Source organism: Miscanthus floridulus, chromosome 5, assembly GCF_019320115.1.
Source record: "Miscanthus floridulus cultivar M001 chromosome 5, ASM1932011v1, whole genome shotgun sequence".
Taxonomy (NCBI): Eukaryota; Viridiplantae; Streptophyta; class Magnoliopsida; order Poales; family Poaceae; genus Miscanthus; species Miscanthus floridulus.
In genome coordinates, this window is record NC_089584.1 from 17,882,397 (window position 1) to 17,901,183 (window position 18,787).

Consider the following 18,787-nt stretch of genomic DNA (forward strand, 5'->3'; position numbering starts at 1 on the left):
AGGCCCGGATGGTGGACAGGTGGTGTGACCCCGCGTGGGAGGAGAATCACAACGCTTGCTGGGAGCAGTGTTTGCGGGGCAAAGCTGGGTCGATCGGAGGTAGAAGAAGAGGTGGAGGCTTGGTGGATTTCTATTATCGTAGTACGTCAAAAAAGCATTGCCGTAACATGGTGAAACACCCGAAAGGCAAGTAGACAGATTCAGATATATAGTCCCAATCTAGATATATAGCATCCATTAGAATCGAGCAGAGAACGTGCCTCGCAAAAAAGTGTTTGCTTGAGAGTTGCTGGAAAGTTAATGTTTTTGCTGCCTAGGCCAAATCTAAAGAATATATGTTTGGGTTGGAGACATGTGCCTGGGACTGAGAATGCTAATAGAGAAATGCTTAAATTAAATGTTTTTAAAATATATTATGTAAGATTACATATATCTTTATAGTTTGATTATGATTGTGATTTTTATCCCACATGTTTATTAAGAAACTAACAACGACAAAGTATTTGCAAGGAAATATTAAGTTTTGCCCCGTTATTAATAGATTCTTTATAACCACATCATCAATCAGCTATCACCAAGATAGAAAAGAAGCCATGCGGTCATGAAAATAAGAACCAGACAAAGAGAGAAAAAAAAGAAAAAAGGCAACACACAAAGCTAACACATACATGGCTTTTTCCAGCGGTGAATAATTAAACTAACCAAAGTAACTACAGGCCAGGCAACACGGGCGCTCGATTCCATTGCCTGGGCGAGAGCACACCTGGTACAGGCACATCCCATGACACCAACGAAACGCATAACAGCAAGGTCGAGGCAGGTTGTCACTAGCAAATTTGTCCCGGGCTTGAACAACAAGCCCCTAGAACATCGCATTACAGCTCATCCGACCACCATAAATGCCACGACCAGTATGCATAGCACACCAAACAAGCCTGTCTGGTAGCTGTGAATATTAGTTGAAATGAGCACTCAAAGGTAAAGCTAATGACTATGCTACACACTTTTGCAGCCACAAGTCTATGCGGATGCGAACGATGAGACCGACGCACAAGACCTGGCCACCGGATGAAGGCCCGTTCGACTGCCAGAATTTTGGTTGAAACTGGCTGAAAAATACTGTTTGGTTGAATGTTGTGAGAGAAAAACACTATTCCGGTTGAAAAAAGAAGCCGAACAAACCGAATATGGGGTAAGCTGAACGAGCCGAAGTAGGCACAAAGTTGGCCGCAACTGGTAGAGGCAAAATGAGCACGAGCTCCACTGCTCATGCATCCTTACTTGGACTGGCAAAGATGATACTCTTAATCTATTTTTCAGCATGTATGTATGTACAAATTGGAAGTTTCGTTCACTCGTAGAAAACCAAAACTTACACTACTAATATACAAGATGAAAGTAGAAACAAATAGAGTAGTCTCTTTTAGGCCAACCACACCACAATGGGGAAAATTGCTACATCAGCAGTAAGCAGAGCTGAATTTATATTTTTTTAGATACTAGATCTAAGTACACAGCTGAGCTGAATTTATATGCAACTGACGATTCATGACTATTTGACACCTGGCATAACTATACAGATTTCAACATTTCGAAAACTTGACAGCCAGGTTTGCTTGGTCCTCTCTAATAAGTCTACAGGTATTCTGTCTAGAATGGAAGGTACTTTCTAGATTTAAATTCTATGGCCTTCAGGTTCAGTGGTAACTCTAATCATAAATAACAGCCTGCACTTTGTCTAATTTAGCAACCACTGTAATTTTGCTGTGTATCTCTTTTGAATTCAACAGGAGGGCAGCAAGTGGAATACTGAACATGCAGTGATGGAGGCAATTGCTGTCCCATAGATATAACATCTGTAGAACATAGTTGTAGCGCATGAATTTGACAGCTAAGGAGAAGAAAAGCAGCAACTCCATTATATCTATTGGGCCTTCCCCAAAGCATGTGAACAGCGAGCCTATAGGACAGCTAATCTTACTAACATGTATACAAACCAGGAGGACAAACAACTATCCAAAGGTACTGGATCACTGTGATCTGTAACCCATTGGAAAACCAGACCAAGCCTAACTCCTTTTTTACTATCCGTTTATTCAACATGTTTGATATGTGCAAAAATAGAAATCAACCAACCAGGTAGATGAATCTTATGCTTGATACAGCGAGGTACCTGTGCTGATCAGCAGCGCTTGCATCTCCACTGCCGCCACCATTATCATCATCTTCGATTTCCTCGCTAGTGAACAGTCACTACCGAAGCAGTAGGCACGCCAATGCATTTCATCGGGCACTCGATAAACAGTTGTGTGCCGAGTGCCGCCGTGTGTCGACGAAATATGGTCGGCAGTCTACCTAGGGGTATGCCCAAGGTAGTATTGTCGGCAGATAATGCGCAAGCCACAAACAAGACGGTGATGCAGAGACAGACACGAGGGTTTTATCCAGGTTCGGCGGCCGCAAGAACGCGTAATACCTACGTCCTGCGTCTGATTGTATTGCTGTAATGTCAATGAGAGATGTTTTTGAGGGGGGTCTCCTGCCCGCCTTAATAAGTCCGGGGGGCAGGGTTACAGATCCTAGAAACCTATCCTAGCAGTTACAATTGCCAGAGGTGGTCGGATAAGGGATTCATATTCTAACCGAACCAAGGATCTTGTTTGATCGCCAAAATCTGTCTCTTGGACTCCTTGCGCGGGACTCCAAACAGGTGGCCCGGGCCGCGCGTCGTCTTTTGGTGGACCGGGACCCTCTGATCCGGCCGGCCCAAGCCTAGCCGTAAGGGTATAGGGGTTAATACCCCCACACTAGTCCCCGAGCACCATGTATTATGCTGCCGAACCCGCCATTTAACCTTCTCCGAACAGTGAGGCTTGAATTCTTGACGTCTCTGACCACCGTTGTCGCCAGAGAAGTAGGTTGTCCGAATAATGTATGGTGCTCTTAAGAAGAAAGAAAAAGATTTCCGTCCTGGAAAGTGTGCCCACTTGTATTTCTGAAAGAAATGTAAGTGCGTCTTGAAGCGTAGCGTCCTTGATCATCAGAGGCGTAGGGGTCGAAAAACAAACACATTCACCGCAAGGTGAAGTGTGCCCACTTAGTCCCCGAGCCTGGTAGTAGGTGACGTAGGCACGTGATGCCAGGGTCTAAAAAGAATTCCCAGTTAAGTTGAGAATCCAATCGTCGTACAGGCGATACGAAATGCAACCGGTAGGTGCATCGTACCGATGTAGTCCCCGAGCTTGCTGGAAGGCGAGGTATGAGCCTTGTAGCAAGGTCTAAGTAATGTCTCTCAATTGTATGTGAGTACAAATCACATGTAGCCAAGGAGAGCGGTCTCCGAGCAGTGGTCGGGACAGTTCCCGAGCACGATAGTAATCCTGACAATCAATCAAAACGTAGGGGGTCGATTAAATAAACACATTCACCGCAAGGTGAAGTGTGCCCACTTAGTCCCCGAGCCTGATAGTAGGTGACGCAGGCACGTGGTGTCAGGGTCTAAAAAGAATTCCCAGTTAAGTTGAGAATTCAATCGTCGTACAGGCGATACGAAATGCACCCGGTAGGTGCATCGTACCGATGTAGTCCCCGAGCTTACTGGAAGGCGAGGTATGAGCCTTGTAGCAAGGTCTAAGTAAATGTCTCTTAACTGTATGTGAGTACAAATCACATGTAGCCGAAGAGAGCGGTCTCCGAGCAGTGGTCTGGGCAGTCCCCGAGCACGATAGTGGTCTGGGCAGTCCCCGAGCACGGTAGTGGTCGGAGCAGCCCCTGAGCACGACAGTGGTCGGAGCAGTCCCCGAGCACAATAGTGGTTGGAGCAGTCCCCGAGCACGGTAGTGGTCTAGACCATCCCTGAGCACGAGACATGCAGCAAAGAAATGAATATCGCTTGTACTATTATTTGGTGTATTTATTTATCTTCTTACTCTGTCAAGTCCAATCTGACACGTCTGGTCAAAAAAGCAGACGGATATAGCATGTCATACTGCCTTCTTGTCCTTTCAAGCAAACAGTCGCTTGGCACGTGTAAGGAGGTGCGTCAGTGTGGGCCCTCTCACACTAGCAACGAAGAGGCGCGTACACTGGTAACGAAGGGGCGCATATATTGGCATAGATCTCGAGGTTGTGAAAACAACCGTCTATGGCGCATGCACACGTCTCCCTAGAATCTCGGGTAGACGAAACGACAGAACTCTTGGTTATTTATAATATAGAACTGGTAAGTTACTTTTTACCGATCCCCATTACCATTCGCCGCCACAGCCTTCTTCTTCCTCTTGCCAACCCTAATACCTCCAATATCATCACCAATCACCCCTCCACCGTATCCACCTCCTTAGCAAGGGCAGATTCATGGCGAAGAGTGACGCCCAGAAGAAAGCCAGAGTCATGGCGAAGGAGTGGTGGAAGTCAAGAAGCAACGAGCAGACCATCGAAGACCTCATCATCATGGGAGTACTCCACAACAAGGCACTCGTAGGATGGTGCGCATCGGAAGGAGAAGGGTACCCCGATCCACAACCAGGTGGGATTGTGGTTTTCAAAGATTTCTTCAAGCGAGGTTTTGGGGTTCCAGTGCACCCTTTCCTTCAGGGGCTCTGTTTGTATTATGAGATTAGGATTTGCAATCTGCATCCCAACTCGATTCTTCTTGTCTCCACCTTCATCCATCTTTGCGAAGCATATGGTGGCTTCCAGCCCTATTTCGACTTTTTTTGCCATCTTTTCTGTCTATGGAAGAAAGGAAGCGGTGGCTCAAAGATAGCCGGAGGTGTGTACCTCAATCTGCGTGACAGGATGAAGGCCCAGTACTTGCACTGCCCTTGGAACACATCGCTGGACGACTGGTACAAGAAGTGGTTCTACATCCACGAAGAGCCGAACACGATCACATTATGCGACATGGGGTTCATTTCGGAGAAGAAGAACAGCTGGTCAGAGAAGCCCGAGCACTTGGAACAGATCTCAGAACTTCTTGGGATGATCCTGTGGAAGAAACTAGACGGTTCAAGCGTGGTTGGGAACTTCATTAGCCGAATGATCCAGCCCTGCCAGAGGAGGGTACATCCCGGCTACGAGTACCAAGGTAGCACAGACCCAATGAGGACCAGGCAAGAGGCACTTGACAAGATAGAAGTCAAAGCCAGGATTGGAGAGCTATTCAACTTAGCTGATCCAAATTATATCAGGTTGAGCGACATCGAGCACACTTTCAAGCTAGCCCAACCTCCCCCAAAGGTAAATTATGCTACCTTATACCCATAGAGTTATGTTGTAACATAAACTTACTGTGTTATCGCCTTTATGTTTCCTAGATTAATGGTCGCGACAGAGCAGCAGTGTTCATGTCTCCACCCCCTGGTGTGGATTGGCCACAAGTTGCCGGCCCAACCGCCCAGACCAGCGCCGAGATCGAAGACGTCGACTGGGCCGTACTTGGAGTTGGGGAGGAGGCAACGACTAGGGCTGCTGGTAAGCGGCCGGCGGCCAGCAAGCGTCGTCAGGCCATCTTTACATTGTCAGATGATGAAACAGATGATGTAGACATCTTTTGACTCGTCCCTCGAAAGAGGAGGAGACAACTAGAGTCGACGGAGCAGGGTGGCTCTTTCGTGCTAGTGGGACTCGCATCGCCGACCACTGCAATGCAGAGGACAAGCGGCAAAGGGGTCAAGCATCAAGCCCCGGCACCGATACTGGTCATAGAAAGAGACCCGGTAGCACCCACAGAGCACGTGGAGCAAGCACGATCGAAGAGACGCGCCTTCGCCACATCATTCCGTGCTTCCAAGCTGTAAGTATTTGTAACCTTGATGTAAGCTTACAATTTATATTGAATACTGTTGTCTTCTAAACTTATCTCTGATATATTAGGTCGGCGTCCACCAAAAATCCTAACCAACTAGCCGGGTGTGGCATGGCTCCGCCAGCAATCCTAGAGAAAACTACCCCACAGCTGGCTATGGAGGAACCTATAGTAGAAAGTCCACCAGAGCCTCAGTAGACGAGCGGCCAGACAACAGTCCCTGAGCAGGTGGTCGAGGGGAGAGCCGAGCCAAGTACAGGTGCTCCAAGCACTAACCCTACTGAGGGGGACACGTCAGCACCAAGGGTAACAGACCAAACCATGGAGCAGCAGCTGGAGGTGGCACAGAGCATGTTTGCCGATGCTACGGCCCGTGGGAAAGCTATAGTGATCGCAGAGGCTGCAAACTCCAGACCAGCGCTGCTACCCGAACAAGAGGCTGAAGAGGACAAAGTATAGGAGGTCCTCGGCCATCCCCAGGACAAACAACGACATGTATATGTGTCGCGCTGGCGGAACGACCAATAGGTTGTTCATGAAGAAATCCCAGAGGTCGAAGAGACCATGAAAGTTGAACGAGCGGCAAAACATCTGGTGACAGAAGTCTAGGTATGTTTTGCATGACCACTTGATCCTGCTATCCAGTCAAACTTGTCTACTTAGCTTTTGTACATGCAGGACTTAATGAAGACCGCAAGGTACCGAAAGAAGTGCTTCGACTAGATTGAGGGGATCACATCAAGCAATAGAGAACTAGTGGCCGAGGTGGAACGCTTGCGCCACCAACTTGAAGCCACCCACAAGGAGAGGACAGAGCAAGAGGCATAGAACCAGAACCTGGTCGTCCAGCTCAGTAACAAAGAGCAGGAAAAAATGAGTAAGTTGTCACTTTATCACAACAAGTGCATGACGCGTGTTGTTGCATTGTTGGTAGTAACAGCTGTAGTGCAGGCTTAGAAGCCGAAGTAGTCCATCTCCAAGAGGAGAATAGTCATGTGGCCATAGAGTGTGGTCGCCTGATGGAGGATAACAAGAAACTGGCACATGACCAGTCGCAACTCCGGGACCGCACAACCAAGATGAAGGAGGAACTAAAAAGTAAGTGTTCTAGACCACCTTGCTCATTCTGTTGCCCGCGTTATCTTATCATGGTGTGACATTTTAATGTCTTGTGTGGTTTGCAGTGTTCAAAGTCAATGCCAAGAAGCATATGGAAACCGTGATGAAAGATCGTGATGACTGGAAGGCGCGATGCCTAGAGATCACCGAGGATCGGGACACATGGAAGAACCGGTGCCAAGAAGTGGCAACTGTCATTTTGCCCGTTCTCAACCTTATCGACCCAGCGCTTACAGAGGAAGTACCAAGGATGCCGTAGCTCAGACTGGTCGAGAGATGCCGAAAGGCATGGGAATGGTTCCAAGAGTTCATGAAAGAGGCGGGTGAGTACACAGGAGCACATGTGCTAAGCATGGTGCGTGCCCACTACCCCCTGATCGATCTCAAGCGCCTGGAGGCTGGGTACCCAAAGGAGGTAGATCTAGACAAGGCTGAGGAGCTTCAGATGACCCAGCTGGACCTGTCTTCAAAGATAATTGGCGACATTAACCTGTGTGGAGGTGGGACAGCACCTGTACAGGGTATGCCATCAACAAGCCAGCTGGAAATGCCATCAGTTGTGAGCCAACCGACGAAGCCTGCGGTCTTGACCAACCAGGCATCGACGGGGCCATCCTCTTCAGCTCGACCAGTACAAGAGTCCCCGAGATTCGAGCGGGATGTCGAAAGTAGCGAGCAGCAGGTGCCGCATGCCCCGACCAGCCAATAGGATAGGCTAGAGCTATAGAAGAAGGATGTAGTTGTGTTATTGTAAACTTGTACCTCTTCAGGCAAGCTTGTAATAACATAACTGTATATCATTATAAGCTTATTTATTTTGTATAAAACGTATTTAAGCTTGAAACTCATGTTGGTGTAACTAAGTGAGAACATGTTAGCGTTCTATTTAGTTGTACCAGTTTACTCGACACGTCGTCCTAAAAAGTTTGTATGGCCCTAATTTGGCATGTGGTTAGAGTGTGAGGTGCGTGACCTGTGCACACGTAGACATGAACAAGTCAAACTAGGGGGGACCTGCCGATCACCCGTAGCGTAGAGAGCAGATCCCATGCATGCATTGGGAGGAACCAGAGACAGGGCCTGCTCCAAAAACCCAGGGAGGAATGGTGGTCGGCTTTGACTGGCTAAGTTAGAATAATCGTAAAATTCGAAGTGACACAATCATAGTGGTCGGAGAAATCATAATAGCTTTATTGAATTAAATCAAAAGTACAAGAGGAGTACATATCTCAGTAGTTAAGCATAGAAACGCCTAAGCTTGTCGATGTGCCATGAATTTGGTACGTCCGTACCGTCCAGGTGAGCTAACCTGTAAGACGTTGGTCGTGTGACTTCCTTGATCATGAAGGGCCCTTCCCAAGGAGTTGCGAGTTTATGTACACCAGCCTGATTCGTCTTCCACTTCAGGACTAAGTCCCCGACCATGAAGAACCACTCTTTAATGTTCTTGTTGTAGTACCTACGCAAAACAGCAAGGTATTTGGCTATACGTACACAAGAATCGAGCCGCTTCTCTTCTACACTATTCACTTCTAGCTCCCACACTTCGTTGACCTTGCCTTCGTCGAAGTTCTTGACCCGTGCTGATCTGAAAGCTATATCTGCTGGGAGGACTGCCTTAGCGCCATAAACCATAAAGTATGATGAGACGCCGGTGTTACGATTGGGCTGGGTTCTAAGGCCCTAGACCATGGCTGGGAACTCTTTGAGCCATCTTCTGGGAGCTTTGTCATTTTCTCTATACATCCTCTTCTTCAATGCGTCCAAAATCATACCATTTGCCCGCTCGACCTGTCCATTAGCTCTAGGGTGCGCCACCAAGACGTATTTTACTACTATGCTCCTTTCATCGCAGAAGTCCCAAAAAGCGTTCCCGGTGAACTAAGTACCTAGATCAGTGATGATGCTGTTGGGTATGCCGAAGCGGTGGATGACCTGGTCGAGGAACGTGATAGCCTTTTCTAAGGATGCCTATACCAGAGGCATGTACTCTATCCACTTAGAAAATTTGTCGATCAGCACAAAGACACATATAAATTTCCCAGGAGCTGGTTTCAAGGGCCCAATCATATCCCGTCCCCAGCATGCGAAGGGCCAAGAGGCTGGTATTGTCTGGATCTCATGTGCTGGTATGTGGATTCTCTTAGCGAAGAACTGACAACCCTCACAGTGCCAGACTAGCTTCTCTGCATCAGCTACCGCTGACGGCCAATAGAACCCTACTCGGAAAGCCTTGCCGACTAGCATTCTCGAGGCCGCGTGGTTGCCGTAGGAGCTAGAGTGGATTTGGTCTAGGAGATGTTCACCATCCTCCCGGGTTATACACTTCATCAAGATTTCCTCCTTTGCGTTCTTGCGCCATAACTTGCCATCGATGAGCAGATACTGCTTACTGCGACGCATCAGGCGCTCGTTTTCTATCCGATCAGTGTAACCGCTGCCATCTATCAGGTACTTGATGAAAGGTACTCTCCAGTCGGGCTCATGAGTGGTCGGAGGTGGCTTAGTGGTGCTCGACGCCAGAACCAAAGCCACTAATTGCTTGTCTAGAGGCTTGTCGACCGTGGGATTTTCCTCCTCGATGGAAGGCGTGAGTAGGTCTTAGACGAATACTCCATGTGGGACTTTGGCTTGGGATGATCCTAACTTTGACAATGCATCTACTGCTTGATTTTTGTCTCGGACCATGTGTGTGTACTCGATGCCATAAAACCTGCCTTCTAGCTTTCTGATTGATTTGCAGTATGCATCCATCCTTTCGCTGGTCGTGTCCCAGTCCTTATTGAGTTGGTTGATGACTAGAGCCGAGTCTCCATAGACATAGAGACGTTTAACACCGAGCTCGTCCGCAATGCGCAAACCATGTAGGCATGCTTCGTATTCAGCGGCATTATTAGATGCTGGGAAATAAATCCTGAGGACGTACCAGAGCTGCTCCTTGGATGGTGACATGAAAAGGACTCCTACTCCTACACTGTCGATGTTGAGAGAGCCATCGAAGTACATCTTCCAATACTCATCGGGCCCCTGAGAGGCAGGCGTGCTTAAGTCTATCCACTTGACGATGAAATCGATGAGTGCCTGAGACTTGATTGTAGTACGGCTTGCGAATTCCAAGGAGAAGGGGCATAGCTCCATTGCCCATTTGACAATGCGCCCATTTGCATCCTTGTTGCTAATGATGTCTCGCAGAGGGTACTCAGTCATGACCACCACACGATATCCGTTGAAGTAATGTTTCAACTTTCGGGATGTTATCAGTATGGCGTAGATCAATTTCTAAATCTGTGGGTACCCGGTCTTGGATTCATTGAGCACCTCACTAATAAAATAGATTGGTCGCTGTACCTTGTAAACGTGGCTAGGCTCATCGCGCTCGACCACCATGGCAGTGGAGACCACTCGATTAGTCGCCGCAATGTAAAGCAGGAGTGTTTTGTCTTCTCTAGGAGTAGTGAGGACCGGAGGTGACGTAAGGTATTGTTTTAGCTATGTGAAGGCAGCGTCTGCTTCCTTCGACCACTCAAACTTCTTGGATGCTTTGAGCAGTTTAAAGAATGGTATTCCCTTTTTGCCTAATCTTGATATGAAATGGCTAAGAGCGGCCATGCATCCGGTAAGCTTCTGAACATCCTTCACCTTTTTGGGCGGCTTCATGTCCAAGATAGCTTTGACTTTCTCTGGGTTAGGGCGTATGCCGTCGTGACTGACAACGTTGCCAAGTAGTATGCTAGAAGGAACACCAAAGATGCACTTCTTTAGGTTTAATTTCCATTGGAATGTGTTAAGGGCTGCGAAGGTGCGTTCTAGGTTGTCAACAAGGGTATGTGCTTCCTTGGTTTTGACAACTACATCATCAACATAAGCCTCGATGAGGTTGTCTTTTATCTCATCTTTGAGGCAGGCCTGTATAGCGTGTTGGTAGGTAGCCCCGGCGTTCTTGAGCCCAAATGGCATGGTCGTGTAGCAGTAGGCGCCGAAAGGCATGATAAAAGATGTCTTGATCTGGTCATCCTTTTTGAGAGCAATCTGGTGATAACTAGAGTAGCAATCGAGAAAGGAAAGCAGCTCGCAACCAACGGTTGAATCTATGATCTCGTCTATGCGAGGTAAGCTGAAGGGGTCCTTAGGGCAGTGTTTGTTGAGATCAATGTAATCAATGCACATTCTCCATTCATTATTCTTTTTGCGTACAAGAACCAGGTTAGCTAACCACTCCGGATGATACACTTCTTTGATAAATCCGGCTGCCAAAAGCCGTGTAACTTCTACCCTAATCGCCTCCTTTTTGTCATGAGCGAACCATCGTAGCTTCTGCTTGATAGGTTTGGCCTTGCCATTGACATTCAAGGAGTGCCCGATCAAGTTCCGAGGTACACCGAGCATGTCAGTAGGTTTCCATGCAAACACATCCACGTTGCTCCTCAAGAACTTGACGAGCGCGTCTTCCTATTTAGGATTCAGGTTGGCCCCGATAAGGGCTATTTTGCTGGGATCACCGTTGACCAGCTGGATCACCTTGTGCTCCTTAGACTTGATGTTCTTGCATGGAGGCTCGAGCTCTGGGATCTCCAGGTGGTCGGCCGAGGTCTTCTTGGCGTCGAGCATGGTCTCGGCCATGTGAATAGAGAGGTCGTGAGCCTCTGCTATTTTAATGCTGTCATCTTCGCAGGTATAAGCTACGTATATGTTACCCCTAAGGGTTAGAACTCCTTTCTCAGTAGGCATCTTGAGCACCAGATACCTGTAATGAGGTATGGCCATGAACTTGGTGAGCGATGGTCGACCAAGGATAGCATGGTAGGTGCCGTCGAAGTCAGCGACCACGAAGTTGACGTAGTCTATGTGGAAGTGGTCTGGGGTCCCAAATTACACAGGTAGCGTGATCTGCCCGAGAGGTGTAGAGCTCTATCTAGGGAGAACACCCCAGAACTGTGCCTCGTATGGCTTGAGATCTGCCTGGGTTATCTTCAGGGCCGGTAGACTGTTCTTGAACAATATATCGATGGAGCTACCGCCGTCAATCAACACTCTATCGAATTGAACTTTGTTGATGCAAGGATCGAGGACCAGGGGAAAATGTCCTAGTTCAGGTATTGTGGCCCATTGGTCTTTTCTACTAAAGGATATCTCACGGTGAGACCAAGGAGGGAGCCGTGGATCAGCGATGAGGTTGTCGGTGTTGGCCACGTTCAAGCAAGTGCGGGCGAGCAGCTTGCGTTCTCGTTTGGTCTCGATGGACACTTTGCCTCCAATGATGGTGTGCACATGATCGGTTGGCTTAACGTACTTGTGATGAGGATCTACGTCTTCATTGTCGTTATCCTCGTTGCGCTGTTCCCCTACATCGTTAGGCTTGTCGGATATATCCAGAGCCTATTAACGTGTGTAGATAGATTTGAGAACGTGGCAATTCTCCATGGTGTGGTTTGACTTGGGATAGAGCTGGCAGGGCCCTTTCAATGCTTTGGCGTAGTCTTCTTCATAGTTACGACGCCCGCCACCTTTTTTAACGGTGTTGACCTCGCCATCGTCTTCCTGAGCACGCTTGCCCCTGTAATCGTCACGGCGGTTACGCCGCTGATTACGTTGGTCGCGGTGATCGCAGGGAGTCGTTGCGCTGGTTGTGGCGGTCAAAATTGTCGTTCCGACCACGGTTACCGCGGTAGTCGTCGTGGTGTGGGGGGTGGTCGGAGCGTGGAACCCTTGCTGCGTCTTTGATAATTATCTTTTTAGCATCATCGACGTCCGCATATTTCTTAGCAGTGGCTAGGAGCGCTGTAACTGATTCAGGTCTCTTGCGGAGGAGCTTATCCCTTAGGGCGTCGTGGAAGCATAGGCCAGTGATGAAAGCCTCGATTGCCTCGTTGTCAGAGATTGACGGGACCTTGATGCGCATCTCCGAGAAACGCCGGACGTACTCTGGTAGTGGCTCATCCTTTCGATCTCGGATCCGCTGCAGATCATATTTGTTGCCAGGTTGCTCACAAGTAGCGATGAAGTTGTCGATGAAGGCTTGCTTGAGCTCTTACCAAGAATCAAAGTAGTTCACCAGCAAGCTGACCAGCCATTGGTGACCTGCATGGACAACAGCGACTGGGAAGTAGTTAGACATAATGTGCTCGTCAGCCATGGCTGATCTGCATGTAGTTTCGTAGAGCATGACCCATACTTCATGGTTCTCCTTGCCGTCGTACTTCTGAAGTTTTTCGAGCTTGAAGTTCTTGGGCCATATGACTTGACAAAGGTGCGGAGTAAATTGCTTCAAATCCGATGGGCCGTGGGTGGTATCATATTCCATACAGCGATAGCTTTCGTGGGATGCACGATCGTTGGCTCTCTGGTTGATGTGATCGCGCAGATCACGTCCTTTGAGGTAATGGCAGAGATTGTTATTGCCATCGCGGCGATCTTGGTTGCCATCTAGATTAGCCCTACGACCGTGGTTATCGTGGCGATTATCACTGTTGTCTCGGCGGTTGTCGTCCCGGACGTCGCGGCGGTTGTCCTCCCGACGGCGGTTGTCATCCCGACCACCATCATGGCCACCGTTTTTGCCTTGATGGTTGTCTGATGGGTAGTTGTTACGCGAGCCATGTTGGTTGGGTGGCTGTTAGCGATTTGAGTACTAGCGGCTATGGCTTGACTCGGCTGAGACGGATGGAGCCTAGGCTTGATTTACAATCTCTGTGGTCTGGGCCATAGCTGCCATCAGATAAGCTTGTATTTCATCGCGAACTGCCTGGGTTTCCAGGGTATTGGGTAGCCGTTGCATTGTCGCCATAGCAACGGCTACGTTGGCGCTTGGAGTCCTGAAGACCTGTTTGTCCCCCACCCTATCGAAGGCATTGTTGAGGTCTCGTGGCTAGACCCTTATGCGTCGTGCCTCCTCTTCTGCTTCGGCTTTGATTTGTCGGTGATTAAACCAGTCAATATTGCGTGCTTTGCATGTAATCCTTTCTTGTTCTGTTTTGCCGACTGCTGGTGGTTCGTTATTACTGACAACATTGATCAAATCTCCTCGCCTTGGTGGGAAAGACGGAAAATTGTGGGAACCCCAGGGCGTGGTCTGGGATATCCAGATCGTATTTGACGCCTTCATCGTCATGATGCTGGAGCTCAGTGTGGACGGAGGCATTAGATGCGATGCCAGACGAGGAGCTAGAGTCACCCTCTTGGACTGTGTGGACGGATCCTTCTTGATAATCCTCAATCCGGATCATGTTGACAAAGTTGCGTGGCTTTGGCCGAGGTCGATGTATAAAACACAGATCTGAGCGGCGTTGTATATTATACGCGTAGTTGGAGGCAGCGTTTCGCAGGCCGTAGGGCTGGGCCTGGTAGTTCTCCGTCGAGGCTTCGTACTCGGAGAGCCAGAGACCCATCGCGGAGGCTGGCCGGTGACAAGCGGAGCGCCCTTCAGGAGTAGATATGACCACGAGATCTGTACCGAGTCGTGCAGGACGACTGGCCCGAGCTGGTCGGGTAGATCTGTTGTGGGGAGCGGTTATCTGCTTATTAGGTTGACTTTGAATTGAACTTACCAGAGCTAGGGTTTCAGCGAGTTTGGTGCTGACCCGATCGATGGAGTCGAGCAGGTCGGTGTTGTCGATCTGCTTCCCTTTGTAGCGGGGAAGCGGACGACGGGTTGTCGGCATGGCTGAAGATGATGCAGGCATGGTCGGAGCCAGATGTACCATGGTCAGAGTCAGATCCACCATGGTCAGAGCCGTATCCACCGTGGTCGGAGCCGTAGCCGATGCAGGTGAAGTAGCGATCGACACAGATTGAATCTGCGCCTCCTCCGTGGTCATGGCGATGAAGTCATCAGAGCCGGTAGTCCAGGTGATCTGACCGACGGTGAACGTGAGGCCGTTCAGTGTAGCCATAGAGCCGGGGATGATGACCATCTTGTTCGCTTGGAGAGCAGTACGCACACCCCCTACCTGGCGCGCCACTGTCGACAAAATATGGTCGGCAGTCTACCTAAGGGTATGCCCAAGGTAGTAGATTGTCGGCAGACAGATGCGCAAGCCACAAACAAGACGGTGACGCAAGACAGACACGAGGTTTTATCCAGGTTCGGCCGCCAAGAAAGCGTAATACCTACGTCCTGCGTCTGATTGTATTGTTGTATGTCAATGAGAGATGTTTTTGATAGGGGTCCCCTGCCCGCCTTATAAAGTCCGAGGGGTAGGGTTACAGATCTAGAAACTAATCCTAGCCAGTTACAATTGCTATAGGTGGTCGGATAAGGATTCCTATTCTAACCGACCAAGATCTTGCTTGATCGCCAAATCTGTCTTGACTCCTTACGCGGGACTCCAAACAGGTTGGCCGGGCCGCGCGTCGTCTTTTGGTGGACCGGACCCTCTGATCCGGGCTGGCCCAAGCCTAGCCGTAAGGGTATAGGGGTTAATGCCCCCACACCGTGGAAACATTCGGCAACCATATTGCACTCGGTAAAAAAACTCTTTGCCGAGTGCCTTAAAGTAAACACTCGGTAAACATCAGGCACTCGGCAAAATAGCAGCGTGTGCGTCGGCCGTGCAACGGCCGCCAGTGGGAACGCCCTGTCGTTAGCACTTTGCTGAGTGTCCGTTAGTGACACCTGGCAAAGCGGATCTTTGCCGAGTGTTTTTATCTACCACTCGGCAAATAGGTTTTGTTTGACGAGTATTTTATTTTAGCACTCGGTAAATTAATAAGTTTTTTTTACTTCTGGCCTTGAAACTTTTTCTACTCTCTACATACAACCTGTGGTACTCCATTTTAAGATTTGGTATATTTTCTGGATCCGTTTGCTATATTTAATTAATTTATTGCATTTTAAGGAATTTTTTGGTATAAGTCAAATTTGAACTGCAAGTGATTCAAATAATAGAATAAAATGAGTAGAAAAATGATCTTCATGTTATTGAGTCCGGTATAAGGCCTTACCCAGGAAATAAAAAGAAATTTCGAACATCTTGTTCAGGAAACCCGACCACGAACATGTGGCCGAATGGTTTTTAAATTCTAAAAAAAACAAACGAAGTCTAAAAATCATGAGATTTGTCAAGATCTCGTGATATCATACGTGGATGCCATGGTAAAAAAATTGAGAATGTTTCACACAATCTGTCATGTACGATGTTTACAAACCGAAGTATCTCAGATGAAGAATCGTAGCGTTGAGAATGATTCGGTAAGATTTTGAGTCAAAGTGACGGTCGAATTAGGGTTTGACTTCAAAACTTTTTCTATAGGTAATAGAGAACATAGATTGATTCATGTGTAATTTTGGTAATTTTTTGGATCCATTTGATAATTTTAATTTATTAAGTGCAATTATAGAATTTTAATTGATATACATTGAATTTGAGCGACAACTACATGAAATAATAAGTTTTTTTCACTTCTGGCCTTGAAATTTTTTCTACTCTCTACATACAACATGTGATACTCTATGTTAAGATTTGATATATTTCTAGGTCCGTTTGCTATATTTAATTAATTTATTGCATTTCAAGGAATTTTTTGGTATAAGTCAAATTTGACCTGCAAGTGATTCAAATAATAGAATAAAATGAGTAGAAAAATGATATTTATGTTATTGAGTCCTATTTGAGGCCTTACCCAGGAAATGAAAAGAAATTTCGAACATCTTGTTCAGGAAACCTGACCACGAACGTGTGACCGAATGATTTTTAAATTCTAAAAAAGCAAACGAAGTCTGAAAATCATGAGATTTGTCAAGATCTCGTGATATCATACGTGGAGGCTGTGGTAAAAAATTTAGAAAGTTTTGGACTATCTGTCACGTACGATGTTTACAAACCGAAGTATCTCAAAAGAAGAATCGTAGCATTGAGAATGATTCGGTAAGATTTTGAGTCAAAGTGGCGGTCGAATTGGGGTTTGACTTCAAAACTTTTTTATAGGCAATAGAGAACATAGATTGATTCATGTGTAATTTTGATAATTTTTTGGATCCGTTTGATAATTTTTTGGATCCGTTTGATAATTTTAATTTATTAAGTGCAATTATAGAATTTTAATTGATATACATTGAATTTGAGCTACAACTGCATGAAATAATAAGTTTTTTTTTCACTTTTGGCCTTGAAACTTTTTCTACTCTCTACATACAACATGTAGTACTCCATATTAGAATAATATTCGTAGAAAAATCAAATAAAAAAAGAAGGAAACAAAGAAAAATGAAAAAAGTGGGTTTGCCGAGTGCACCTGGTTTGGCACTCGGCAAAGATGGGGTTTGCCGAGTGCCATATCTGAGACACTCGGCAAACTCCCCTCACCCAGACCTACGCATAGTATTTTAGGGTTTAGGAAAAGGATGATACGAAGAAAAATGAAGAAAAAAAACTTGGTTTGACGAGTGCCCGTAATCTGGCACTCGACAAAGATGGGGTTTGCCGAGTGTCAAATCTGAGACACTCGGCAAACAGGTTTACGGGCCCCACACACGTGGTAGTTTAGGTATTGAAAATAAAAAAACAAAATAGGGTTTTGCCGAGTGCTAGATCGCGGGCACTCGGCAAACCTCCCTCGTAACGACCCCAATCCCACACCTGCGCCCGCACACACCGCCGGCCGGCCCCGCCACCTGCCCACACCACGCCGCCGGCCCCATCGCCCGCGCCCGCCCACATCAGCCCCCGGAGCCGTTTCGCCGCCCCAGGAGCCCCCCCCCCCCCCCCACACCGCCGGCTAGGCCCGCCGCCGGCCCACACCACGCCACTGGCCCCGCGCCTGCGCCCGCACACACCAGCCCCCGATGCTCGGCCTCCCGCACTCGGAGCCACCTTGTCGTCACCACGAACACTGGCGCGCGCACCTCGACACGAACACGGAGGCCGTGGGCTTCGCCACGAACAAAGCATCCAACGCCGCCGCCTGAGCCCTCTCTGCTCCCTCTCCAAACAGCCTACCCACGTTGCCTGTTCGCCGCCCCCTGGAGCACGCGAGGGTGGAGGGGACGCGCCCCCAAAGCTGACCGTGCTGCTGCATCACTGCATGCTTCTTTTCCTCGTAAGCAAGCCGTTGGATCAATTGCTCATATTTGTTACTTGGAGCCACCATGATTTTGGCACTGCCGGCGGCGAGTTAGTTAACTGCTGCTCGCTCGAGGTCTCGAGGATATGATGGTTCTCAACTTCGATTTCTGAAATGCTTTGCTACGGAGTAGTGCTGGACAAGAATATTTTGACAATTTGCCTTCAGTTTAGGTGACGGCTGGGCCGGCCGGGTAGGCTATCTGACGAGGTTAGTTGGCTGTTGCCGGGTGGTAGCAGGTCGCCTATCTACGGCCTAACCCAACCTACCAAGTTTTTTTTTTTTTTGGCCTAATGGGTGTTTTCAGAGACAGCTAAGTGCTGATGCTAGGTGAACGTATACAGATATACAAGCAAACCCATGAGTGTTATATATCGTACAACCTTGCACTGAATTAGTCATTCAGTCCAAATCTATGCTAATTATTTCACTCTGCATTTTTTTGATGAAATACCAAGTCCAAGTCGCCATTTCTTCGGCAGATCAAATTAGCTCTATCTGCCCTGCGTCAGCTCCTCAATCAAAGGACGGAAACTGTGTCGCCTTAATTTGGAGGCCAGATATGCTAACCCGTGTCGTAATCAAACACATTTGTGTCGGTACTAACGACCGACACCTGTGAGCAATAAGAACACATCAATGGACAATGGATTCTATGTAAAAAATATTGTGACTCCTGCCACCAGTGTGAGGTGTTCCACGAATATATCTAGCATCCTTCGGCATTGCCAAGACATGTTTTTTTCCTTTGAATACTCGACGCATTGTTGTGCTCTCAGTTGGTGCAGTTTCATTATTTTA